This window comes from Perca flavescens, chromosome 18 (assembly GCF_004354835.1).
Source record: "Perca flavescens isolate YP-PL-M2 chromosome 18, PFLA_1.0, whole genome shotgun sequence".
Taxonomy (NCBI): domain Eukaryota; kingdom Metazoa; phylum Chordata; class Actinopteri; order Perciformes; family Percidae; genus Perca; species Perca flavescens.
Window position 1 is genome coordinate 4,150,703 of NC_041348.1, and position 6,342 is coordinate 4,157,044.

Below are 6,342 nucleotides of genomic sequence, written 5' to 3' on the forward strand. Positions count from 1 at the left end.
AATAAAGTGAGAGAGATTTACAGCTGACCTTGTTGTCTGCTTCTCTGGGTTATGAGAAGCCATCTGGTGTTTTAAAGTGATAAGATATTATAAAGGAAGTGCAGGATATTGGCACTATTCGGGGGAAGCAGAGACAACAATGGAACAGTTATTCGCAAGCGGTAAGAAGTATGGCACAGGTTGTGAAATGTCCTTGGCTCTCACGCGCTCCCTAAGTCTGCAGAAGATATAGAAAATGCACAGGTATTCAGTAATATGAACATTGTAAAACATTTTCTAACCAGTATATATATTTGATAAATAGAAAGCAACCCTAAAATATCCTAAGAGTAACAAATATCTATCTCTAAATGTCTAAATATGTTGGCACGTAAATTTCATATGTGTACTGAATAAGTTAAAACGTCTCTTTTTTAGAGAATACTGTACACCACTTTATACAGCTCACCTATCGTGCAGCTATAGTAAAGCAAAGATAAATAAGATAAAGGTGGCATACAATGATGCATTTAGAATTTTGTTGAAGTGTCCAAGATGGACCAGTGCTAGTCATTTGTTTGTGACGAGTAATGTTCCCACCTTCCATGCTGTGCTGAGGAATTTTATGTACAAATTTAGGTGCCGATTAACAGAGTCAAAGAATACAATTTTAACTGCCTTAACTAACCCTGCACTTAGTGATACCAGATTTACTTCCAAACTCTGGAAACACTGGCACAAACATTTGCATATGTTTTAAGTATTGTGTATAACTATCTTTGTGTATGTATATGTATGTATGTATGTATGTTTTGTATGTTCCCTCTATGTACTATGTGATAGACAGTATGTCTGTATGTTTTTATGGTTGTGTGTATCCTTCTTGTAATATGTTATGTGTACTTTTATATCTGGACCTTGAGTCTATAAATAAAGTTATATATATTTTGGCCTGGGAGTGTGAGAATCAAGGTAAAATTTCATACATTGCGTTACTCGTGGTAGGGACCGAATGGAGCCGGGAGGATCTGGACTGCATGCAAACTGATGACAGCAACACCAAGAAGATGGGACAGAAATGGATAAAAATGGATGTTTTTAACATAGCGGCATCAGAAGCTTGGCGAGACTCTGTCAGTTTGTTAGGAGAGATAGACTTGTCTTGTAATATCTGATCCGTGTACACGTACTTGTATTTTGCAATATCATTCTTCACTAAAGTTTGTTATAATTTTAACTGAACGAATCCTGAGTTTTATTTCTGATCCACCAGTCAACGCACACTTAAAGTGATGGTTCGGAGTAATTTCACCCTGGGGTCCTTTGCACCATGACTTCGAGCCAAACACCCACCCAGAAGCTTTTTCAGCTGGGTCAAACATTGGGAGAGTTAGTGTAGAGTAGCGTTATCAGCTGAATAGCTTAGCGCAGGGGCTAATGGACCCACGTTTGTATCTCCTAAATGACCCCACTAATAATGTCCAAAATGATACCAAACTTCTACACTATTACAAATAGGTTATGCACTCATAAAACGATGGATTGGAAAGTTTATGTAAATAACACTTGCCTGCTGGCTTCTCCTCTCTGCTGCCGTTGTTGCTGCTGCTGGCAGTAAGACGAGTGCTTAGGGACATCTACAAATTACAACACCGAAAAGAGATACAACAAAATATTTATTATTATTATTTGTTTTTTTAAAGTAAGTGGTGTAGTATAACTAGCAGGAGACAAGTTATAATTGAGGTAAGTTTGGAGACATTACCTTATTTAATCATTAAATTAATAAATATTTTAGTTGTATCTCTTTTCGGTGTTGTAATTTGTAGACGGCCCTAAGCACTCAGTAGCAACAGCAGCAGCAGCAGATACGAGAAGCCAGCAGGCAAGTGTTATTTACATAAACTTCTGGTGTACTTATAAACTTTCCAATCCATCATCTTATGAGTGCATAACCTATTTCTACTAGTGTAGAAGTTTGGTATCATTTTGGGCATTATTAGTGGGGTCATTTACGAGATACAAACCTGGGTCCGTTAGCCCCTGCGCTAAGCTATTCAGCTGATAACGCTACTCTACGCTAACTCTCCCAATGTTAGACCCAGGTGAAAAAAGCTTCTGAGGAGGTGTTTGGCTCGAGGTCATGGTGCAAAGGACCCTAGGGTGAAATTACTCGAACCATCACTTTAAGATTTGAGGGTGAGGTATAGTGATCTAAGTGGAGTCAGATAGGTTATCAGGCTTCTTTGGCCAGACCGGTCATCGGTCACATTTTTACACCAAATTCTTTGCAACGTGAGAAAACTTTTTTGCACACCTCTTTGGTCGGGCAGGTGCATAGGATATGATCAAAGGTAACAGATCAAAAAGTGTTGAGAGAAAATCCCGCACACTGACCATTACGCAAGCAATAATTTATTTAGAAAAATACAACGTTTCGGTCCCAGACCTTCATCAGGTAAATTATTTATTATATTTTAGATTCTTCAAAGTAGCCACCCTTTGCTTTTTTATTAATAAGGGAAAAACTTCCACTAATTAACCCTGACAAAGCACACCTGTGAAGTGAAAACCATTTCAGGTGACTACCTCATTGAGAGAACACCAAGGGTTTGCAGCGCTATCAAAAAAAGCAAAGGGTGGCTACTTTGAAGAATCTAAAATATTAGACATGTTTTCAGTTATTTCACACTTTTTTGTTAAGTACATAATTCCACATGTGTTCATTCATAGTTTTGATGCCTTCAGTGATAATCTACAATGTAAATAGTCATGAAAATAAAGAAACACATAGAATGAGAAAATGTGTCCAAACTTTTGGCCTGTATATATATATATATATATATATATACATATATCTCTCACAAAAGTGAGTTTTCACATTTTAGTAAATATTTCATTATATCTTTTAATGGGACAACACTGAAGAAATTACACTTTGCTACAATGTAAAGTATTAAGTGTACAGCTTGTATAACAGTGTAAATGTGCTGTCCCCTCAAAATAATTCAACATACAGCCATTAATGTCTAAACCGCTGGCAACAAAAGTCAGTCCACCCCTATGTTTAATTCCCATAGAGGCAGGCAGATTTCTATTTTTAAAGGCCAGTGATTTCATGGATCCAGGATACTATGCATCCTGATAAAGTTCCCCAGACCTTTAAAAATAAAAAATCTGCCTGCCTCTGGGAATTTAACATAGGGGTGTACTCACTTTGTTGCCAGCGGTTTAGACATTAATGGCTGTGTGTTGAATTATTTTGAGGGGACAGCACATTTACACTGTTATACAAGCTGTACACTTAATACTTTACATTTAGGCCTACATTGTAAAAAGTGTAATTTCTTCAGTGTTGTCCCATTAAAACATATGATGAACTATTTGCTAAAATGTGAGTGTTGGAAATGATGCTTCAACATAATCCAACACAAACATCAGGCAATAGAGGCATACAGTAAATCAATTTCAGGGGCCACCAGAGGAGTTTTGGGATCTTTAGTCAAAATAGACCTGATTCAGATAAATAGACCTGAGTCACGTACTCCTGCATTGAGTCAATGCTGGAGTACGAGGTGATTTCATCTACCTTTGGTACTTCAGAGGGTCCGGGGAGTTCCACACTCCCATAGTGGAGATTGATTTCACTACAAATGCAGAAAGTGAAGCCATGAAGTTCAGACCACAGGCTGGGAGAAATCAGCCTGTGGTCTGAACCGCAACACTGGAGGGAACTGGATCTACGCCTGGGTGAAGAGAGAGAAACAAACCTACATCTGTGATGTCTCTGCCGCTGCTTCCTACGGATCAGACCCCGACTTCTATAAGGAAGGTTACATCCGTGTTGATGAAGATACTAACAGAGGTGCAGGAGGTCCCGATGTCTTCATCTGGTACCGTCAGACCGTTTCTCTTTTTCCTCAGTGTATAAAACAATGTGATTTATTATATTACAGTAATATTACTGGTAATATCAGAAAGTACCAATGATATCTGGGTTCTACTGTTAAATTGATGTCAATTAATAAATCAAACTATTTCAAATGGCTTTTTGACAATAACTTTATTAAATGCTTAAAAATCAAAGCTCCGTATCACTTTATTCTGCACACTTCCTGCTTTTCAATAAAGAAGATGAAAGAAACTTTGCATTTCAAGTGTGTTTGCTTCAGAGTCTACACAATAGAAACTTCACTTTAAAAGTATTTTCATGTGTTTTCATCTTCTTATTCCCATCACTGTTATCATGCTGACAGATCAGGGACCACATTTATCAAACTGCTAAAAGTGACCTTTTGGAATTACAGAGGTGGAGGAAGTACTCAAATCTTTAAATTAGTTCAAGTAGCAATACCACATTGTACAATATATGTTAAACTCATGCATTAAAAAATAAAAAGTAAAAAGTACTAGCATTGAAAAATAGCTAAAGATACAAAAAGTAAAAGTACACATTATGAAGAATGGCCCATTTTAGAATAATGTATATTATATTATTGAATTATAATTATGGTTGCAGTAATATGTACATTGCTTTGATGTTGCAGTTTTTTTCTAAAGTCAGAATTTTCGTACGCAAAAACAATATTCTGATTTATAACACCTTGCGGCGCACACTCCTAGAACGTCGAAACAAAATCCTGTTTGGAAGCCGTAACCCTTGTGTAGTGTTCATATTTTTGTTACACAGCCTTAATACTTAACAGATTTAGCTAAATTACCAATGATATACATCATTTATGGTTCATATTTGCCATTTACCCCTGTGAGATCACATTAATGATCATATGATAATTTTCGTTTTTTGGGAGAAAGGAAATTCAATTATTAAAAAGGTAAAAAATAGAAACAAGATTTAGGATCATTGTTGGTGCAAAACCGGTGAAAGTGCTTGAAAGTGACAATTTGGTAACTTGTATGGTAACTGTGTGGTAATAGCAGGTGCACAAAGACAACATTCACACACAGACACCTACAATCAGCCACACACACACACACACACACACACACACACACACACACACACACACACACACACAACGCATTTCCCAGGGAGGCAGGGAGAGCAGCGGAGGAAAAGCGCATTTCCTCCGCTGCACGGTGTGGGAGGGTCCCCTGCCTCTCCCTGTTGTTGGCAGCCCCTCGCCGGGCGCCGCGACCGGCTCTGGGTCGGTTTAGCAAGAACGGGATTGTTGGGTTCTGGAAAACAAAAACTGGGTTAGGTTCGGAAAACGGGCATACCATCGGAGTTCACTAAAACAGACAGGGAGAGGCTTCAGAGAGTAGTAAAGGCAGCACAGAAGATCATTGGCTGCCCTCTCCCCTTGATGGACACTTACACCCATAATATAATATACATTATTCTAAAATGGGCCATTCTTAATAATGTTTACTTTTACTTTTTGTTTCTTTAGCTATATTTCAATGCTAGTACTTTTTACTTTTTATTTTTTAATGCATGAGTTTAACATATATTGTACAATGTGGTATTGCTACTTGTACTAATTTAAAGATTTCAGTACTTCCTCCACCTCTGTAATTCCAAAAGGTCACTTTTAGCAGTTTGATAAATGTGGTCCCTGATCTGTCAGCATGATAACAGTGATGGGAATAAGAAGATGAAAACACATAAAAATACTTTAAAATTAAGTTTCTATTGTGTAGAGTCTGAAGCAAACACACTTGAAATGCAAAGTTTCTTTCGTCTTCTTTATTGAAAAGCAGGAAGTGTGCAGAATAAAGTGATACAGAGCTTTGATTTTTAAGCATTTAATAAAGTTATTGTCAAAAAGCCATTTGAAATAGTTTGATTTATTAATTGACATCAAGTTTAACAGTAGAACCCAGATATCATTGGTACTTTCTGATATTACCAGTAATAGTACTATAATATAATAAATCACATTGTTTTATACACTGAGGAAAAAGAGAAAATAAAATGAAAGGGGCTATCAGCAAAATGATTTAAGAATATTGTTGGACTCTGCTTTCCACTTCAGTGAGTGTTGGGAATTCTCAGCTCTGCTTCCTTCAAGAAGGCTTTCTCAGCCGTTCACTGATAGACACACAGGTACTCAGTGCGGCCGTTAGTGCCTGTGTTGAGATTTCTTTTGATAACAGAGACACCAGCCTTCTCATACACTGCTACAGCATCTGTGTTGAGAAGCAGGGACATGGCCTTAATGGGCTTGGTGACGCCATCTTTCTTGTACCACTGGTACACCGGGGGGCCTCTGGTCCCCTCGTTGAGGTTAACACTCACTGGACTGTAACCTTGCTGCTGAAGGGACTGATACTCATCATCAGTGGTGGAGATACTCAGATCAGTGAGAGCACGCTTGGGGTCGGTGGTCTGACGGTACC